This window comes from Ostrinia furnacalis, unplaced genomic scaffold (genome assembly GCF_004193835.3).
Source record: "Ostrinia furnacalis isolate ACB-3 unplaced genomic scaffold, ASM419383v2 OfSCF2341, whole genome shotgun sequence".
NCBI lineage: Eukaryota > Metazoa > Arthropoda > Insecta > Lepidoptera > Crambidae > Ostrinia > Ostrinia furnacalis.
The window spans coordinates 396,733-420,326 of NW_021132580.1; the positions used below are offsets into that span (position 1 = coordinate 396,733).

The 23,594-nt window shown below is 35.8% G+C and overlaps 1 protein-coding gene across 7 annotated transcripts in view; it reads left to right on the forward strand.

Moving 5' to 3' along the window:
* Positions 1 to 23,594, forward strand: part of LOC114355099 (uncharacterized) — a 150,603-nt gene that overhangs the window by 3,541 nt on the left and 123,468 nt on the right. The window lies entirely within an intron of this gene.

Below are 23,594 nucleotides of genomic sequence, written 5' to 3' on the forward strand. Positions count from 1 at the left end.
TGCCAATTTCTAAGGCAGGATCCGAGGTCACGGTCAGCCCAATAAAGATAACTGGAACGCCGTCTTTTGTTACATATTCGTGTACGCCTTTGTGTTCACATACCTCTTTAGCTATTGCTAATTTTATTAGAGGGGTGGTGAGTAGCGGATGTAGCGGATTCTATCGATATTATCGCCTCTCAACGGATCTTGTTTCGTTTCCAATACCGACTTGTAGGTAGACTAGTATTATTGGTTGGGAATTACTGGCTTGTGAGTAATGGCTTCTAGATTGAACTTTGGATAAACTGTATGAATGGTTAAACCACATGTAATTAAGTTTTTTAATTTTTGATCTCGTAATTCGAAATCGTATTTGACAATGCCGACAAGTCATAAAGCGTAAAAATATTTTAATTAACCAACCGATTGGTACCAAACAAAATGTACGTATTGACATCATTATACAAGATAAAGATATATCCGAAGCTTAAAGTAGCAAGTTCTTAAAAGGCACGGCTTTTTATCGTGTCCACTCACAGATACTCCGATATGGGACGGTTTAAATGCCGCGCATATTTTAATGGAGGTAAAACAGATATTATGTATATAAAAAAGATATTAATGTCTTGACATTAGACTTCGCCGTAATCGGTAAAAAGCGGTCTCGATATCGTATGGGAGCGGTATTTCAAAGGTTTTTAATCAATGTTTTTAATATTTTGTTTGAGGTTTCGTTGCGGCGAATTTATCTTCTCAATGTTAAGTTTTATGGATGATTTGAATTGATAATGAAAGTTTGAGACATAAATCTGTGGATTGATTAATTTACAATTATTTAATCTAGTGATTTCTTGACTAAATGACTAACTATCACTTAAGCCACTGATGGCGAGGTCTTAAAAAACAATCAATTTTATTTTGATAATTTTATGGAAATGGCTAATAAAAACCCTATGAAATGATTACCTTTGTATTTATAATGCATATGGTTTTTTATCAAACTATGTTATTAATCCAGAACAGTAAAAGTATACAGCTTAATAAATAAATACCTACTATAACTTTTCTTACAGCTTTTTCATAAAGCTTAGCTCAAATAATTTACTAAAAATATACATATTTAACGAGATATTAATTTAATAAATCAATGACCCCGCCATTATTACGTTTTGACCCCACTCACATCTAAATTGAAATCTATTTTGAACTACAAATGACATTTATTAGCATGCACGAGCATTGTGCACGTTACTTTGACCGTCATAATATTTGTTTTAATTAAAATTGTGCTTCTACACAAAAGCTTGTTTACTTAAGCTAAATATTAGCTTGGGTGGGTTTTTATACCTGCTTCTCTGGACCTTAACGGTTACATTTAATTTAAACCTTAATTAATACAGTTAAAGCTCCCATTTGTTTAGATGTGCAACTACGGAGTACGGAGAATAGCAGCGTACTTATCTTGTACAGTCAACAGAAATAAGTCCGATTGGTTTTCATCGTTGCTATTTTAATATGATCTTAGTTGACATTTCGCTGTCTGTATTTAGTAAAATTACTATTAAAAATAGAAACTTAAATCTTTTTTTTCATTCCCCCTATATTCAAACGCGCTAAAAGCTCGCAGTATTTTATGAGATCCTGGTACAAAATAACTGTGGAAAACAAACAAAACAATACAACGTTGTAAATCCATTTAGACTTCACACTTATAAATGTATGTTAACTGCACATCTAATAGAATGGTCTCTCAAGACTTGTGTATGTGTACATCAATTTTTACATACAATAAAACATCATAATCTTTTACTGCTTTATGTGCTCCTTTTAGAAATAATAATTCTTGAGACGCTATTATTAATAAGAAACAAAACAAATTATAAAGTTATTTCGGGTGAATAAGACTTCATTGTTATTATTACAATAGCCTTAAAAGTTTTGGATTACCTTTCCGAAAGGAAATTCTTAATTGTAACTGATATTAAAATTAAAGAAGCCTGTTACTGATATTTAAAAATTGTAACTTCCAAAGAGAAAGGTAAAAACTTCTTAATGAATTTTACTTAGTTCGTCTTTCGTTACTTATCAAATTACTTGTAATTAATTTTAATTAAGACGGTAATATTATCTACAATGATGATTCTAGCTTTGTTGTAGCCACGAAATTCGCGTATCTAGACTAAGTAAGTATTACGTGATTTAGAAGTTATTTTAGGTATAGTTGTTGCAACTTACGAAGGCGAGTGAGCTTTACTGGTGTGTACAAAATCAAAATCAATTAGACTAATTAAATTAGTTCTTGCAAATCGTCAAATGCTCTTAAGGAGCCTATACATGTCTCATTCTTTTTTTGCCCTACCAGCGCTTCGAGACAAACATTTTGCAAGTGCTGAGAAGAAGCGCCGCAACAAACTCAGTCACCACTGTCTGCCGGTTTAAAAATTTAAAAAGTAGGAAGTTACAATACATTCAGAAGCAAGTTACTTACCACGCGCTCCCGTTGATAGAAGGTGGCCTTTAAGACGCCCATCTAGCACGAGACCGCGTGGCAGTTTTGAATATATTTATTTAGTGCCGTGCTAATTTCATGTACACACGGCCACACTGTTAACTATCCATTTCCGTTTTTGCTCTTGCTCTCATTAAATGGTGATTCTTTAAGATAGAACGTGACGACATGACAAGCAATGGATAGTTAACACTGTTGCCGATGGTACATGCACATAACGATAGTGCAATGTCTATCAAAACTTTTGAAAACGAACAGTAGCGAGCCACCACTCACGTAAAGCTCACACGCCTACGTGAGTTGCAAGAACTATAATCTAGTAACTTATTTTTCTCTTAACGATAAAATTAATAAAAGTCGTTTGAATTTTATAGCACACTGCATTATGTCTGTATGTCACAAGATTAAGTTATAAAAACATAAAATAAGATCTCTAATAAAAACCCACTTCGTGGAATGAGAGAATTCAATGACTTCACAGGTATGCTTCCAAAATATCAGATTTCTCCAGATAAAAATACCGATAAGGTAAAATACGTAAACATTATTAGCTTATGGTAAAAGCTCAGCTATTTATTTACATTTTAAGTATGAACTCATTTGTATAATAAAATTAATGATCAAAATGATGTATTTTGATGAAATTATTTCACTTCACGACGAAAACGAGTTTAATTTGATAGAAACTTTTATAAAGAACTTCATGGATTGATGAAAGATAAACGTTTCCAAAAATAACTTTGTCTTCCATTCGATTTGTATTCAGTTGAGTAAGATCTTGAAGTTTAACATTTATTTCCTTTATTGGGAAGACGAACAGATTTTTAATGCATAAAATAACGTTATAAAATATTCTAAGATGTGTTGAAAAGACAACTTTGATTAAGTACATTGATATACCTACATCTTCCTATACGTTTGTTTCATTAAAAAATATTCTAATGTAAGGATAGGTATAAAGTGATGATTCTATGGTTCGGTTAGCACAATAATATGCCTTTGGATCTATAAGCTATATCACACGCCTTTAAAAATCTACACCAGTAACTTTCCTTCATTCTTTGACTAAGTTTTTCCACCTATCTTTAGAAGCCATAATATCGCACACCTAAAAATTTACACGAGTAACTTTCATTTGTTCTTTAACCAGATGTCGTCCTGATAGAATGATGAAGATGCAAAAAAGGAATATTACTATGTAAATTCTACCTAACGAACGTCATTTGTCACTTACCCGAAGTCTCGCCAAACTGGCCATTCACATGGACCTATAAAAAAAGTCGGACGGATTCTCATCAACAAAATACTGTGACGTTAGGATACACCAGCTTGCCTGTACGTACAGGCCGGCATGCACACATTCACACCCTGTTACACCACTTCGAGTGCAAACTTCACACAGTTGACACATTTAAGCAGCAAAAAAACAACACGAATACGACATGTCTTGTGTGATGAAATTGTGTAAAAACCGTTCTGTTCGAACAAACAAAAATTAAGGAATCACATTTCACAGGCAAAATAATAAATCCAATCACTTATTTCCCGACATTAAAATATTGAAATTAATTGAAATCAAACGTCATTCACTCGAAAAAATAATACGTCAAAGACCAGTGTTCTCAGTTATTTACGTGGGAAAATTACCCGAAATATGGGAAATTAATAATAATTTTAGGACTTTTTAGTTATTTATTACGCATACTATGGAAATAAAATAATTTATCATAATAATTGTGTTTTAATGGGATATATTTTCATAGGCAAATTTGATCCTCCCCAAAAATGTGGAACTGCAAAATTCAAATTTTCTTACATTGATTTCAAGTCAGTGTCAGGTTGTATGTTAAAAAAAATTATAATAAAAAAATAACTTTTTTAAAAACAAGCTTTAAGCGAAAGCTTGTATCGCGCATGAAATTTATTCCGTTTTTCTGTTTGCGCTACAAGCTTTCGCTTATAGCTTGTTTTTAAAAAAGTTATTTTTTTATTATAATTTTATTTTACACTTTTTAGTTGTATCTCAATCACTGGGCCCTGGGTCATCATTTAGCACCAAAGTGCTCGGGAATTCGAATCCAACGAACCCAAACTCGATAAGTTTCCGCCGTTTCGTTTAGGAGTTCCTATGGCCACCACCTGACTCCATCATCAGACCAGCTCAATGGTACCATAACATTGCATTGTCATCGTACTTACATAAGTATACCAAATTTCAGATCAATCGGTTGAGGAGAACTGGTCTTAAATTCAGTTGCAAGATTTGTCCCACACATACTAACAAGTGAAGTCAATATAAAGCTTGTAAAAATCTATCAGAGATAATAATAATATATTGATGATGCATAAGATTATGATTATAATGTACACAAGATTCGTAATTTGTAACTGCGTGAATCATTTTTGATCAACATTATGTACATAACTACATACCCTGACACACTGACTTGCAAACAATGTAAGAAAATTTGAACATTGAAAATTTCGCGCCTACCTCAACGCATTCACCTTTCATCCTTTTAAAATGGCACGGAATAATTCTGTCTACATTTCCAAGTAACATCTGCCGATCTATGTTTTTCTTAAAATAAATGGGTAAAATGTTTTGGCTAACATGGCATCCCTAAATTCACTCACACAATAGACAAACGCCAAAATTTTGCGTCACAGTTTTGTTGTAGCGCGAGTTCCGTCCGCCTTTTTTTATAGGTCCATGGCCATTCATTGTGACTCAATTACAACCAACTCCGACTCACAGTTGTCAACTCCAAATGAAGGCTCATTAGATTGGGAGTTGGAAACTGCAACAGATCAAGTTCAGGACTAGCAGGTAACACAAGCCAGTTCCAATGTTTGGCGTCTCTCGAGGGATGGGTGGTGGCATATCGATATCGATGTACCGGTTTGGTGATCGTGTTAAACTGACTTTGGTTTATCGCGTCAGTAATAGGAGTTCTGGAAATACGATGTTTTGAGCAGTATGCCTAAGATGCGCGCCGCGATAAGCGGTTATCACGCCATTTTATCGATTTTTCCCATACATTTTGACGTCGATAAAAGTTATCACGGCGCGCATCTTAGGCCTACAGGTCATAAAAATATAGTCTTTCACGTGTCAGAAGACTAAGTACCTACTTATTTCATTGTAGTAAAAGTTTTAAAGGGAAATATTAATTTTGCATACATGACATTAAAGGTAATATTAGTTGAAATTAATTAGACGTAAGATAGCCAGTTACTCCGTGGTTGAGGATTCCTGGTGAAGCTCGCTTCCACCATACGCCTGATCATCACTTACCATCAGGTGAGATACAGGTCAAGAGCTTCCTCGTTGTGGATAAAAAAAATGTCCATTATTTATTAACTCTTTATTAGGTAGGTACTCTTTACTGCAATGCCTTGTGAGTTTATAACAAAATCAGACATAAAGACAGAGCTACAGTGGTGGAGAATGAAAAATATAAGCGGTAGTATCGATATTTTGTGGCATCAGCTCATAACATCCCTTCTAGTTTCCGAGTCAAGTTAGGCAAACTCTGGATTCGTTGAAGATCACAATGAGCAATGGTAAGGTCAAGGAATTCCTAGCTAGGTATAGTTAACCGCGAATTAGATTTCGGTCTGGGACTGACGGCTCGTTGGGTCTAGTTTCTAGCACGGTCTGGAGCTGACGTGTGACCTTTGGCCGGTTGAGCATTGTGGAGGACGTTTGAAGCGAAATTATATTTAATGACATATGCATTTAATATCATTATGGCAAAACTTTATAGCTAGATAGGGCATAAAAAGTGTTAGGCTGAGTTGCACCATCTAACATTGACCGTAACTTTAACAATAACCGGTGTTTTTGGTATGGAGTTTGACAGATTTTTATCAAAGTAAGATGGTGCATGCAACACAGCTTTAGTATTTTATATCAAGTCACGCTGTTTTAAGTCATAAACTAATTAAAATTAACTGATTCTAATTCTTTGCCGCTAAGCTTAACAATTTGTGCACTGGTTTACAATGCGGTTGCTGGTTCGAATCCTGAAGGGGGCAAATTAATGTTAGTGCGTTGAATATGCATTTATAACTCTGTACTTCATGGAATGATAATGTGTGTTATATGTACCTATACAACATAGTATTTGATAATACGATTGGGAGTTAATTCAATTTTAAAAATAACATTACTTCTTTAAGTAGCAGAATCTTCAAGTTAACTTGAGACTAACTGGGAGATACCGGCTTAACCGGCGGATTTGTTTATAAGGGTTCTCCATCAAACTCACGATACGCTTCTAAGAAAATTTAACTTCGACTGTCACCACAGCCCAAAGAAAAAAGTCTTAACATAATTTTGAAATTATCAATCTAATATTTTGTACTACGTAGAAGTAGGTACCTAAGTGCTTTTTCTGTTTGCTATTTTAATATCAAAATTTTAATTCTTTGCTTACCGTATAAAAAAATAATAAGACTTTATAGAAGCAGAAACTTTTTAAAGCTTTTCTTAAAAACCTTCTAATTATTCAGCGTCTTAATAAAATAAAAAAAGATTAGTCCATTAGGAACAGTTTAAACCAGTGGTTCTTAACCTTTAAGTCACGAGGGACCATATTTTACCAAATTTTTGTCTTGTCAGGGACCACTTTTTTTAAAAAATCCTATTAAAGAGGAGGTAGATTTCTCGCCCACTGTGCGCCGTTTGCGTTGTGTTGACTCGACTCATCACGTCACGTCACTTGTTTATTACGATGTCTTCGCGGACCACTTGGAATGCCTCCAGGGACCACCAGTGGTCCGCGGACCACCGGTTAATCACTGGTTTAAACGTACTTTAGTGATTAAACATAAAAAAGTAAGTACCTATCATGCACATTTAATATTTTTTTTATCAACACGTCTTATAAAATAAACCAAGAACTAAAAAAATAAATAATATAAATTCTAGTGGGCTGTCTGTTAATTTCGGGCTGTGTTTCAACCATTGTTTTGCCTTCTTCGGTGGCAGCCACCTATGTTTATGTTGGTTTAGTTTGTACAACTAACCCTTCAGTCAATATTAGTTAGTCAATCGAATAATACTCGATTCGCCGATTATTATTGTAGTGTGGGAACCGGAAGTCCAAGCTGTAAAGTTGTGGGTGTTTTGGAGTACTTGCATTGTGTTTTGAGGGTCATTGGAATTTATTAATAGGTACGATGACAAATAACAGTAGTATAGTGAACGAGAACTTTTTACTGAAGGTTTAGGTATCAGACTGATGGAGTTGGGTATTACAAAAATGTTATATTACAAGAATATTATCAAAATAAAAAAAATGCCTATGTTCATCTAAAAAAACAGATTTAAATGGTGTATGAATTTTTCAAAATTAAATCTCCAGTAGTTTCGGAGCTTATTTACCTATATTACAGAAATAGAAATATTTTCTCTCTTAAAAATATCTTCTATACCTAATGTGATTTTTCGCATAAAATGAAGTATTGACTATAGTTTGATAAATAAATCCTTACTTTGATACTTGAGGTGCCTACTACCAATAACTAAAAATAAAACCAATGCCTGTTCATTATATTTAAACAAAATTGAACAATAACTCTTTTATACAAATCGTCACTGAATATAAATTAATTGAATCAATTGAAAGAACTGCCGATAAATCCAATCACCCTCAACAAATTCAATACGGGCATTATCTTCATAATCGCGACTTTCAAATAAAACCTGTCAAGTGCGAGTCGAAATCTAGTATGAGTTCCGTACCCCTACATTTTCCTTATTTACATTTCATCATCATCATCTCATGCTGCCCGGTTGGTAGCGGCCTGCGTCCAGCGCCTTCCTGCTACCTTTATGATGTCGTCGGTCCACCCTATGGGTGGGACTTACATTTGGGTACTTTTTTTTTTATCCGTAATTCGGATTTAAGATAAAATTAACTGCATCTGATAATCATAGGCATAGACAGCATACTTAGATCTTTTGTAATGGGAAACCCTTTTGTGATGATGATGATGTAAGAAAAGTTTTTCGATACTTCTGAGTCATTTTGATATAAAACCTTCACCGGATGGTGACCAGATCAACAGACACACACAACAAGTCATCAGTTTTTCATTAGTATTACAGAACCCTAAAAATAATTGATAAAACGCCGGGAATAAAAGTTGGAAGCGCTCTGCCGGCGAAATTGTAACAATAGCAGAATAAGTGTGGTGGAAATTTTTCATTTGTACGTTTCACACTTCACTTTTTGTCGGCGAAAATTTTGGACAGTGGTCGGTTTGATCAAACAGTGCCTACAATGGGTTGTGTGCTGAACAAACTAACGAGTATTCTGGATAACTGTTAAATCAAGGTGTAGGTTTAAAATATCGAGGTACATAGTATCAAAATTTTACAGCTGTAGTTACAAACCTAGTGTCCAATTTATGACTTGTCGAATCTGGTTAATGTTGATTTGCCCAAAATCAATACGTCATGAAAAAAAGTAATTTACTTTCTGCAAACAGGCTTTTAAAAAGCGCTTTTACATGTCCCAGTATTATTTCAACCCTACCACTGCTTTGGGACAAAGAATATTCTCAAAAAAGACAATAATAGTCACTTAAATTGGAACATCATTTACTTAAGTATTGAAATAGATCGTTCAAAACGCTTATTTTATTCATAGGTACTCGCTTAGTGCACACAAAAGTGATATTTAAATCTGGCTGTTCCTCCTGGGAATCAAACTCAGGATCTCTGGATAGATAGACCACTAATAATAAGCTGGATGATGGATGATAATGAAATAATCTTGTGAATTATCCGCGCTTTGAAAGGCTCTGGAATTCCGTGGAAACTGGGTATTATCCAGGGATTACAACTTATCGTCACTTGGATTTGTAAACAAAATTATATCTTCTAAAATGAGTTGCGAGGTCAAATAAGAAGTTTTTTTTAACCCAACTGCGCCAGAAGGACACATAGGACCATTTAATCAATGACAAATAAAAATACATCTTTATTTAGCTTAAGTTCTTTGAAGCTCCTGACTTCTGGGATAGATATTATCTATGTGACAAGAGTCAATGTTTTATTCTTCTATTTGGGTGGTACATATACTACTACTTAGATGTAAACAAAAGAGAAATGTAAGAATTGATTAGCCTAGGCGCAGACCAGCGATTTTTCGTCAGCCGATAGTTGGGTCGGGCTGGTAATCAGTATGGACAATGGACACATGAACTCTAAACACAAGGGCTGCCACAATAGGTCAAACCTGGTCGAGCTGGCGCAAATGAAGGCCCAAAAAACCCAATAATAATGGACACAATGACATATGGAAGTGCGCACATTACACCGATTTGATTTTCATACAATTTAAAATCAGGCCCAACTATCGGCCGAATAAAAGTTTGATGGTCTGCGCCTAGGCTTAGATATTTTTTTCCCGTCTATCTATTAATGGAAATTAAAGTAAACCAAACCCTTTCTAAAAATGACTTTATGCCTTTATTTCTGGTAGACTAAAGAATAAACCAACAACCTTACGAAAAATACTTCTCTAACCTTATTTCTGGTAAACTTAAATAATATAACATTCTAAAGTAAAAAACTTCGAATCGGGAGGAAACAATTATCGTTTTGGGTCCTACCAAGGCACCAAGCTATCATTATTTACCGATTTCGTGCGCATCAAATTGGCAGTGGTCAACTCGACGGAGATAATATGAAAATAATAACGTTCGATTTACGCTTATTATAAAGGGAAAACATAATTATGATAGACGTAAACGCTGTGTTATCGTAGGTCAATAATTTAATGGTAAAAAAGTTAATGCATTTTGAAGTCGTGTGACGTTGAGATTATACGAGTAGGAGCTCGTGCACAAAACGGCGAACAATAATACATATTATTTTTATTTTTCGTAACGGATACGGTTTTCAGTGGCCAGTAATTTTTTTTTTCAATGTAAGCAATACTGCCAAGTGCTTGCTTTTGGATAAAGTATAAGATCAATCCTCCTATTCAATTCTTGTTGGTCCTCCTCAATTTTTCTGTAAAAATTCTACTGTCTAACTATTATAGTTTATAGGATGAATGGATGGACAACAGCGGCTTAGTAATTTGGGTACGGACCCCTAAAACGTATCTTACCTACTCCTACATACCTTTCTTAATCTTTGTAATACATATTAAATTGAGTTGCCTGTGCCTGACAGCTCATTTAGGTCTTACAAATAATCTATTTTCAAATATAATATTAAATAACAATTTGTCTATCTTTCAGAAAAACAAAGACTGTTTTAGAAATGTAGTTTGTTATTTCGTATTTCATGAGAAATTACTTATAAGTAGATAATACTAATGTTAAACCCTTATCAAACTGCGGGCGAATCAACACAACATTCCATTCGCGTCCACTCTAATATTACAGAGCTTTTATACGCACGCAATGATATGTGAAGCAGTTGAGTAGTTAAATCTAACTGACCGGCTAGTTCGCTTATTAAATTACAGCATTCAATTGAATGCATATACTGGTCGTTGAATGAACTAGAATTTAATTTAATTTAATTTTGTTTAATGCAGTCTTGCACTGCCAAAGAACAGGGCAGATCTCGATGAGCGATCACAGAGGATGAGGACCGAGGATCTGGTGAAGGTCGCGGGAAGTCCTGGATGCGGGCAACGCAGGACCGGTCGTTGAGAAAATCTTTCTTCTTCTTCGTCGCTACACTCTTGCCAGAGTGGACACTGGACGTGGTCATCACTCCCAGTCCGGTGGCAAGCCTTACAATCCCTCGCCATTCCTCCCGCACTGCAGCCTTTCTTGTGCACTCGTTGAGTGGACCATTGAGTGCGGTTTTGACCTGATCAGTCCAGTGGTTGGAGCAGGAAAGTTCTCGAGTGGCGACCACGGGCTGGAAGACGTAGCGTCGGCAGGCCTCCTACTAGGTGGACCGACGATCTGGTAAAGGTCGCGGGAAGAGCCTGGATGCGGGCAGCGCAGGACCGTGCATTGTGGAAAACCTTGGTTGGAGGAGGCCTTTGTCCAGCAGTGGACGTCATTTGGCTGAAACAAATGAACGAACAGTCTTACATTTTCACAGCATCACAAAAAATGTAACAGCATCACTAAACTAATTATTCTAAGAACCTGCACAATGGGCCTAATAGCTCACGTGCGTTCAATTACATAAAATAAATCGACCTCTCTATTACGTATAGAATTTATACGACCCAATTTTGCCCGGGTAACTTAATATAGGCAGAACTTACCTCTAAAGGTTGGACTGCACAGTTTCATGTTTCTCTATGAATGGGGCATAAACCGAGTGAGTTAATAGCGCGTGGGTGGGACATGCATGGACAGGTTTTTTTGGTGTTCCGTAACGAAATTAGTAAAGAACGTCTGGTTTTGACAGTCGTGGAAGTCATTAAATGTACACATCCTTTTGGTAATGGTGATTTCTGGAATTTGTAGATTTTTCTGGGGGACCCCAAAGTCTATTGTTAGCCAACGATACATAAGAAGTCAGAAGCTGTGTACTTAGGGTTCGGACAAACCAACGCGATCACACCGCGATCAGCCGGCGTGCAGCGATGGCGACCAGACCTAAATGCATTGATCGCCATCGCTGCACGCCGGTTGATCGCGTTAGTTTGGCCGAACCTTTACTGATGAAACGCAACTCAAGTTATAAGATGCCTAATCTATCGATGTCGATAAAGTCAATGCAAAAATGTCACTCATTCCAAAAAAAATTATTTTCTTTTATTTGGTTAAAAATACTCATCTATGTTTACTTTCATTATTATAATGGATTTCTAATCTTGTCAAATTACTTTACATATTCACTGCTTATTCTTACCGTTCTCATTGTAAATTCATACAAACATATTAAAGCGTTTTTAAAATAAAATAACCTATTAATTATTCCGACACAAACTAAATCTTGATTCATCCAACAAAAACTCGATCTTGACCGAATACTCCGAGTTTATCCATCAACCGAGGCGCCGCTACCTCGCTCAGCGGGAATCGAACCCAAACACCGTCTCCACGGTTACCTTAATTTATTACACACCTGTAAATTGTCCACTCTTTTGCCCCTTCCTTTGTTACAAACAATTTGTTTATCAGCGTCTCCTGTCACCCTTATTGGGTGAATCGATGGTTATGCGTTTTGTAATATCAATTTTATACGAACTCTTTATTGTATGGCTTGAGAAATTGTCATTTAATCCTTTAAGTAAAACGTGAATATATTTTTTTGGATATTTATTTTGTTTTGACGTTTCGAAGTGCTAATTTTCAAGAAAAATAAACGTTAAGATTATTGCTTCATTTATTTTTGATGTCCGTTTGTAATAAGTGCCATGTCGTGAATAAATATTATAGCTTTCTCTCTTTGGGAATCATATTTCGAAATGAATGAACAGGAAAACAAAAACACAAAGAAGATCATTCAATTCATTTGTTCGTTGTTTATGCCAGAAGATGCAATAATGCAATAAAAAACCAATCGATTATCAATTTATCGAGCTGATTCCATCGGACGAACATCGAATTCGAAACAAAATACGAACGATTCGGCATTTTTTGCAAATCGATCAGGCTCGAAGTAGCGAATATTGAAATGGATTCGAGGCAACACAAGCATCTAAATATAAAACCGCTTTTATGTGCTCTTGCCACGGGTTCGATGGAAGATTTGGAATCAAACCTAAATTGGGACTTTCACTTAGTTCGGCATTTATTAAAGTGAAATTGGAACAGGAATTCTTGAATATATGTATTAATGCAATGCAATAAATGGAATTTTGAAGCTGTTTCTATGAAACTTTCGTCACTAGCTGCAGGTAATTAAATTGGCAGAGTATCCCGGAACGTGTTTCAAACTATTCTCCCGTTCAACTTTGGGAACGATTGAAATTGTTGCAGTTCTACGGCTACAAATCGCGTTAACGAATACATTGCAATCGGGAGTCAATTAAATTCTAAAACTATTCAGCACAATTTTACTTAACTCTCGAGTCTCGACTAATCACATAGGAATATTATGTAGTTTTTGTTGCAAAATCACATTTATTAGGATTGCGTAAGCTACACTATAAGCTTGATGTGCCGGTGACTTATCCAAACCCTCCCATGAGTTATCTTAACTAGGAACCGATCGAATATTATCTTATCTTCTCGTGCCCTGACTCACTGGCCTACATTCCTACGCATACACGAATAAACTAAGTCAGTTAAACATAAAGGGAGAATATCATCCTCCTCCATCTATGGACGAATAACGGGACAATGCATTGTTCGCAAAAGGCCCAGAGCCAACGTTTTTTGTTGACAGTCCCGCGAAATTAAACAGGGTAGCTGATTTTTGTTTAATTTTTTTTACCGTGTTTTGTTGAGCGGGTTGTGTTGAGGGTTTTTGCCTTCCATAATTACGAGGGCGGTTGCCAACACCTCAATGAACTAGCCAAAGTAGTTTTTGTTAGGGCAAACTGTTTAGGGGACGAGGATGACTCAGATTGGATGAGTTTGATTGCGCAGAAAATAATGCTGTGACAAAAGTGACTGATTTCGTTGATATTTTGGAATAGGGATTCTTCTCTCTCCGATAGGAATTTGCCTTTTTGGATGAATAAATACGTCAGTTACATTTACGTTACAAGCGATAGGGACGTGTGTAATATTCTCATTTTTGTCCATATTTTCATTTGGTTTACAACTAGTGGCATCTACTTTTGGAATATCTTTTCTTTTAAAAGGTCTTTTTGGAGTTTTTTTCCTTTTGGAATTTAGGTGACTTGTCAACGCGTCACTAAACTATTGATTTTTTTTGTCACTTGTTTACTTACCTTGTCACTTCTGTTTTTTGCGTCTTGTTTTTTTTTGTATTTTGTCATTTCCACCATGAGTCATCTTAACTGCTCTGGCAGAAAATTTCGTTGCTTATTAGTATGACTCATCGAGTGTTCTCGTTAAGAAACTTAATTGGCACATAGATAATGTAAACGAATAGCACTGGCTTAACATAGTTTCGCATGACCGTAATCGTACTAACTTGACTAAATATTTTGTCGCGTGCAGCGACTCGGGCAGGCAAAGAAAACAAATGATTAAGTTTATTTCTCGAAATAGAAACGACAGTTGTTAAATAATAAGGAAAGTTTGTCAGGAGTCACGATTATGGTAAAATGTGTTAATTCTTTGAACGATTCGTACTACGTTTGGAACAAGTTGTAACGTCTCGTGTTAAAGTTTTTTTTTCTGTACAACACGCTTTGGAGTATATTGGTGACAAACTATTTAATCTTATCAACAGCAGACGTGAAAAGTGTCAAACGGCAAGCCTTAATAAAACCCATAAATAAATGACTACCTAAATTAGCAGTAGTTCCAGCAGAGTAGAATAGAATCAACCCCATTCCTCTCGTGGATGTAGTAAAAGGCAACTAAGGAAGAAATATGCAAACATCAGGCCTCCCCAACTCGTCTGGCCAGCGTGGGGAGTGTAGACCAAATCCTCCATTTGCCTACGGTAAATTAGAGAAAGTACTACTCCCGCAGTGAATTCTAAATGCCTTGATGATGATGATGATGATGATAATGGTATTCCATAAGTTCTACCTAACCAGGATCAAGTGCCTTCAAGGTCTTTTGGTAAAATGATAACTATCATAATGATGATTGCTGATGACCAACAAGATCTTGTTCTATCATTTGAATTTGAATTTGAAAGTGAAGATGATCATAATGATGGTACTGATTTAATGAGCAACCTCTTACTAAATTGTCACCTTGAAATGACCCGTCAAAATTGTCGTAATATAACAATTTCAGAACTAACAAAGCGTATAACAGACCCTGCGATCCATCAGGCAATTCCCAAAACGCCCAAATGGCACAGCGGCGGTCAACTCCGACATAATATGTGTTTGTTCTTTGCATTACTAGGGCAAGCCTGGTTGCCCAGCGGCGGGCCGTCCGATTGACATTCCGCGCCTCACATAATCGCCGGGGATCCGGTAGGGTTGACTGAAGAGTAGTCGATACTTTTTGTCGATATTTTATTGATCGTGTTGGAGTTGGGCCTGCTCAATGTTTGTTTGACTTTTCAATATTTAGACTTTTATTCATTACATTTTCGGCATTTATCGTTCATTCACTGCTAGTAGCGTGCATTTCTAAGGAAACGGAAAATTTAAGACTCAATGAAAAACCTAACAATAATAACGCTCATTAAAATGATTGCTAGAGTGGCGGTCATTAGTTTTATTTCAAGGCACTTGAAATGTTTAGTATGTGTCAGTCAATAAAACACATTTACATAGCAAAGCTGCTATGTAGGTAAGAATTGTATAAATTATTATCTTATACACATCTCTGATAAATTTATGGTTTATGGTTAATTTTAATAATATCGATACTTATCAACACTACACCCCTACGTTCCGGCCGGACCGGGCCACCTAATTGTTTGCGGACATGATTTTATCGATGCGACAATGTTTGGGCCATGTCCGAATTAGGATACTTCACCCGATCCGTTTAATCCGAAGCGTTCATTGTTGTTCTTGAAGATTAGTTGGTGTCAACATCGCTTGAATGACTTTGGTGCCAAAAGTTTCTGATCAATATTAATAAGGCTGGGTTGCACCATCTTACTTAGACTGTAACAAACGTCAAAAATCTGTCAAACTCAATACAAAAAGCACCGGTTATTGTCATAGTTCCCGTTAAAGTTAGGTGGTGCAACTCAGCCTAATTTTTAAGCGATTGCATATTATTATAAACAAAAGAAAATCGGAACGTGCAACGAATTTTAATTAAATTATTTTAAGGTGTTAACTTTTGTCATCTTTATTTAAAGCTCCGGAGAAATAAAGTAGGATAATTTTAGAGTTCCGTAGCCAGAGAATGTCTACCTAACCAGGCTGACCTAAAAAGGCTGCAGGCCGTTTAAATACAAACAAATACGCTGCCTTTTTTAACCTATTTTGTGCCCCACTACTTATTTAGTGATTTTGTTGAGCGAAAATTTATTTCGGAGACCCATCAAAACATACGAATCGTGTTCGTAACTACGAGTAAGTATGTTCATGGATTAAAAAAAACAATATTATGTTGTTCGATCTAGTTTGACTATACTTTGTACATACTTATTTTGAAACAAACGAAAACTCTTTGTAGAAAATACTATTATCATATAACAAAGAGAAAACAAAGCTCTAAGCTTGAACGACTACCGTTTTCAAAAGTGCAAAACAAGGCTTAGATTGTTTTTGTTTTTCGTAACCAAGACGATGTGAATTGTTCGGAGTTTTCGGCAAAGTAGCAGAAAATAATATCAAATTGTTCTTTTTGATTAAATTATTTTGAAGGAATTTTGTAAGCTATGGGAATTTTAACATCTGTTTGTCTTGAAAAAGTTATTTATCAAAATAATAAATTGTTGCTGAGTCTGTTACAAAAATATTTAGAAAAAGAGTAGGTAGAGAAGGCCTTAATAAAGTACCTCTTATAGTTCCCGTGGCATTAGATTTCACACATTACAAGTCTTCCTACAAAATCTATTCCAAGAACACTAATTCCAGTACGTAATTACGTCCATAGCATTGTCTTCCAATTTACCTACATAACATCCAATGTTGTACTTACTAATCTCTTAACCCTTTAAATGCAGCGGACAAATGCAATGCAGCGTCCGTGTCCTTAATCCACGGATGTTTAACAACAAAACTCATTACTTGGCGCTATTTGGGGACTACCTGGCAATTCTGGACTCTGGCCGAGTTTGGGCATGAGTTGTAAGCGGAGGCGTAAAGGTTAACTAGCTTTAGTTACCGAGATAAAATTATCTAAACTAATAATAATATTACAAAGACGAAAGATTTGATTTTTTGTTTGTACTTAGTGAATAGGCTTTGAAACTACAGGACTGATTTGAAAAATTCTTTCACACACATTAGAATCCTACATTTTTTCTGATGAACATATTTAGGCGGTACCTAGTCTTCGGGTAAGATACTTATTTCTGTACCCCCAGTGAAAACGGAGTTAAGTCGAAAATGGTGATTTTTGGGAAATCGCATTTGAAGTTAAAAAAAATCCTGCTTCGTCGCTATTAGAGATAACTTGGTGAAATATTTTTTAGGTGAAAAGTAATGTTAGATATAATTAGGCAGTGTGCCAGTTTGGGAAATATAGCATGTAGTTTTTTCGTTATTAAATAAAAACCCAGTTATATCGNACAGATTTGTTTCTACTTATCTATAGTAAATAATGTTATCTTTTTCTGTTTTTTTTTTTTACAGAGCGCGTGAAAACGGCCAAGATTGTTTGAAATTGGCGAAAATAAATTACGTTTAAATTCTTTCTGTTAACAATAAAAGCAACAGCTTAAGTGCCCTGGAGGGAAGTACTCCCTTTGTACTTTTTTAGCGGTTATTGCCGGTTCCGGCCTGTGAGGGTGTCAGTCAAATTGGAGGAACAGGACACTTTTCGCCCTCGCCCTCAGTAATTGGGAAGTAGTCCGCCGCTGCGCAAAAATCTCGTAGTCCGGTTATGGGGAGTGCTAGCCGGTTAGAACCAGAAATAAGTGGTTAAAAGCAGTGTGAACCGGTTTGCTAAGTCCTTAAAAACACCTATGTTGATATGGTTCGTTTTTCCGTTGTTCTGAAAATAAAATACACACCTACATAAACTGTGTAAGAATACTACTTTTGCTTTGTATGAAATACTTATAGTTCATGAATGTCTCACATTTTATTCCTTAATCCCACTGCCTAAAACATTCAATATCAAACAGGTTCCGGGGTATGCATTATAAGGGGGCACCTATTAACCTAAAAACTCTTTTAAACTAACATTTACCTGAAGTTAGTCGCTTCCACCAACTCGTTACTTGGCTTAGAAGATTAGCGAGTGGCTCCAACTTGTTCGGTTTACTGTAAGGATAAGCTAGCTCACTAAAACCCCAACTTTCCCCACCTTGACTCAGGGAATTTTTAATTATGTCATTAAGCCCGCGTGCGTGCAACTGATTAACTATTTTATCGTTAAAAAGGCACGCTTTGGGTCAACCTTCAATGAGGGGTTGGGGAGGCCCTTATTAAAAAAGATTGGATTTTGAGTTGCTAAAAATAGGTTGCTACTTTCATTATTATTTTTAAATATCGTCAACTACAACGTATTAAAGTATATCGTGAATAATGATACTAATTGTAGTCTCAAAATAATTCCATTTTTTTATACTCTTATAAGGATGTAAAGATGTCGCCACACGCAAAAATAATGGAGACCGTTTCATAAAAGCAACTGCTGGCATCTGGTGACAAAATATTCGTAAGTCTCCCTTTTCCTCATATTGAACCACTTATCATATTATACATTTTGGCTATACATTTGTATAAATAACTTACCGTAATTTCTCACAAGTTAACTTTTAAAAATGTTTTAAGGAATTTTAATTAAGCTCGTATCGATCGTAACTACGCTTCATCAGATTTATCTGGAATCTTCGCTTAAATTGTTGCAAAATACTGAGAACCTTTCTCTTTTCTACAAGATAATACCTTTATTATTTTTAAAAGAGATAATCTTTATTAATTAAAGAAAAACCGATGCCGTTGGTACTTATATTTCTTAAGCTTATTTATTCATGCAATTTCGCTGTCGTTTCGTAATCGCATATTCAAATTCAAGTAAAAATATTTAAAATAATTAACTCCGCACATGTTGGCCAGGTGAATTGTGTGCACCTGCCGCGTTTATCCTTCATCGAGAAACTTAATATGGCCAGTTGCGTTTTTTATTTTATTTTTTATTTATTTTCGCAACCCGAGCACTGGGATAGATGAGCCACTTGGTTCGCGCTCCATTGAACATTCGCAGGGTTAAGAAGGTATTGTGATGTGACGCAAATTAAATTGTGGGTAGATCGATCGCGCTCAATTGTTTTCTTTGTTTAAAGATGGAAGGGTTGTGGGATTTTGAGACAAAGCAAACAAGTCGAATTTCGTGGAACTGTGGTATCATGTTCTTTTTATAGGGACGCAACACAATATCTCCGGTGTTGTGTTCCTTTGATTGCATCTCTGTCTCTGTGAACTAAGACCTGCGCATTGACATAAAACATACAAATTGTGAACTTTTTACAATACATGACATACACAATTTCCGTATAAATATTTTACGCTTGCATTCGTTAGTGTCTATAAACGTCGTTACAACTTTGACGCTTACAGAAACAAAACGCGTTTGCACGAAACTTTGGCGAACAGGGATACATACCTCATTATTTCCCAAAACTTCCAAACTTTCAGAGGTGTAAGAATTTCATCGCGTATACAACACTTGTGTTCTTTTACGAAACCTAACGACCTTAGCTTGACGTTTCTTGTCACTTCGCCCGAATGGCGTCATTTATTTTGAACTCCAAAACTAACTGAGGAAAAACTGCTACGGTAGTTACGTCACGAAACCAAGTTACTCGCGTCATGGGACACACTAGCATAAGTTTTAACAAGCGGGATTTGTAGACATTGCCATTAAAAGGTTTTTGTGCGAGGAATTTCAACGATAAGTTTTCTAGAATAGTAAAATCCGATAGGTACTACGCTGTCAAAATTGGAACAGAATTGTTTCTGTAAGGTGTGCAATAGAAAATCTGTCTGTGTACAATCTAGTAAATGACAACTACGAACCCCTGCAATCCACAATATTGGCGTGCCACCTTCACAATCAAAATAATAAAAAGGGTCCCAATTGGACACACGACTCACGAAGCATACGTGCACGGAAGCCGCTGATAAACAAGGAAGAAAATTGAATAAACAACCGAACTTTTCTGCATCGGCTTGATGAACCAACGCCCCGTATTCCCCACGTGTTAGCAAAAGAAAGAGGAAAACTTTCATTTTTACGCCGTCTACGGATTCAATATCGACGGGTTTGAATGAGTTTGGGGTAGAAAATCGTTAATCATCCCTTTGTTGGATTTTTGTTACGGCTAACTCGTTGCTCGCTTGTTTGGACTCCCATTTTCGTGCAAGTGGGGCTGTTTCTTGACGAATTGTTTTCATACCAAAACAAGGGATGCCGTGGAAAGTGGGACAGTTCTTACGTGGCTTATTAAAAATATTTTATGTAGCATAAAAGATGGTAGTGAAATTCTTGGGACGGACGATGGAAATGAAATCTCAGTGGAATGTGTTGAAGACGTTCGAGTTTTAGCTTACTCGGTGGAGATTGGTGAAATTTAAACAATTATAATACAAGATGTTAGATTAAATACTGGTTATTCCTCAAATGTTTGTAGATTTTTTCACTGATAATGAGTTCAAATTATGCAAAAAGATTAACATAATACAGGATTTTCCTTAACGATAAATATGATACGGTCAGAAAGCTATTTGTTAAACTTTTTATAAATCTAGTGCTCACGTTCTGATTAGATCAGTACCTATTGAAGTAATTGGCAAGTTCAAGGCAATGAATATTTTATCACTAGCAGCAGACTTTTTTCGTATCAATCATACATTTTAGGTGTTCTATAAAGTATTTACGGTATGCATCAAGTACCAAACATGTAAATGGAACATTTAAAAGGCCTGACGTTAGAAAACGATTTCTCTGCGAGCGGATATCGCGAGCTTTCCCCCTTTCTGACGTTACATTTTCATCCCCCGCTCAATCTCCTGTAGATTACAAGATAAGCTTCTCCTTACTGGCCTATAATCTTGTAGCAGAATCTAGGAACAGCTTTATCATTTTGATTTTTAAATTATCTTCAGATTTTCTTGAATCTTCGAGATTTTATGCATGTTGTTTTACGAGGCAAGAATTTTAATCAGCTTGAATTTAATCTGGCTGCGCGCGTTTGGGCTAAAGATTTGTTTTGCAATTTTCCAGAGAATAGAAGAATATTACCATTAAATCTAATCTAAGATAGTTTTTAAAGCCAATAAAATTTAATAAGCTTTTATTGAAATCCTGTTATAAATAAAACACATTCCTAGAATGTAAATTGAATATCAATTTCAGCTGAAAAAAGTTTTGAATGCTTGTGATTGGCTGAATTTTTATCAAGGCCGAGCATCAATCAATATAATATTTTTAAGGTACCTATAGATTCCTTCTTCAGCATCGTTTTTAAAGTGACATTGAACTTGAACTAAGTGACATTGAAGTTTCCTAAAAGTAGTTTACTTAAATCGACAAAAATAACTTCTCTGAGAAATAATTGCAATACAAATATTACTTAACATAAATTGGGAGGACGTAAAATCTTCATATTTCGTTGAATTTCGCTCAAAAACAGTATGCTAATATTAAATATTTGCGATAAGATTGTATAGATGCTTACTGATGATTGTACTTACGAAAATCTATGAAAAAAATTCTGCGAAAGCAAAAATTGTGGTAGGTATTTACTTATCTTCTTTTAACGTGTGGTGTGGTAGTTGCTATGCGTATAAATATGTGAAATTCGCTATACATTTTGCATCTAGTTTCGGTTAGCGATTACGAAATCGATTTTAACTTTTCTCATAATTACGTGTCAAATCAAATCAAATTTCTCTAGCTTTCGATTCGATTACCAAACTTGCTCGCGTTAACCATAAGTCCATGATTAGGTAATGTAAAATTCGCTATACATTTTGCATCTAGTTATTTGAACGGGTGCTGATTAAGAAATCGGATCTTAACTTTTCTCTTAATTACGTGTAAAATCAAATCAAATAAATCTAGCTTTCGATTCGATTACCAAACTTGCTCGCGTTAACCATAAGTCCATGATTAGGTAATCAGTAATAATCTAACGACTGGAACATAACTAACAATACTGTAATGTGAACAAAATATTGTCACAGTAAAAATGGATGCAGTATACCTAAAAAAACATACCAACCGAATTGAGAACCTCCTCCTTTTGTTGAATTCGGTTAAAAAAAGCTATTTACTATAACACAAGGCTTACTGGATTGTATCAGCTGAGTGAGTATTGCCGATACCTAGATGTCATGTTGATTCCTTTAGCAAATATCTCTGAAACACGTCTTATCACCATTTTTATATCTATGTTACCTGGAAAGGTTAATAGCTTTGCATGTATTTTGAGTGCAACGTAATGGAACTTGCGTCTTGTGGTTAAAGAGTCACGCACGCCAAGGTGCTATTGAGTTTTGTGGTTACATCAACAGTTATCGTATGGCAAGAGATATTTATAGAAATAAATGTTTTCTCTTCATGGAAATGGTTCAGAGCTTTTGCTGCTTCAAGTAACTGTCACTACATAATTATAAAAAAAAACTGCCATATCAGTCTGTTCTCGATAGCCGAGGTCCGTGCCTACCGTGGGGCCCTCAGGCCGCGTCCGTAGTCCCCTCGATCGTGCCCACTAGAGTGAGCCCGCCGTAGGCTGGACTTTGGTCCAACACCGCGGTGGGCAACCCTCTAGTTGGGTTCACCACTGATCGGGCGCCTTATGCGCTCGATACGGCCCGATCGCGAACGTCCACTCTGCCTGGCGAAGCTGGAAAAGCTCTTCAAGCTACCAGCGCGCGTCCCTTCAAAAAAAAAGAACTCAAGAAACAGCTCCTACTGAGCGGATTTCCATGCGTTTTTTACCGATAAATAGTAATACCGATAAAGATAATTTCTTGAAATTCAGGCGGATGAAACCATTGGCAAAAACTAGTCTAGTCCTAATGATCTCATTCGGATTTCGTTTTAAAATCTGATTTGATCATCGTTGTTGAAAAACAATTTTAACAATGGCAATATTTTCTAAATAGTCTAGTTAATATTATACAGAAGTAAACTTACTTTTCACACCTATACTATGACTAAAATATGAATAAAGCATTGCTGCAATTGAAAGCACGCGATTCTATAATAAGCTTTGTCCAACTGGCGGAAGATTAGGAATTTCTGTTCTGATAAACCTCGTCAAATGGATTTGTTATCAAAAAACCGTAGTGCGGTGTTTTCAACACAAATCGATAAATTACCCTAATGAGAAAGGAAATTGTAATTAGGGAAACCTAAAAATTGTGGTGTTGCTGTAATATTGCTCTCCTGCAATGAAGAATCCTGTGTGGTTCTGTGGCTG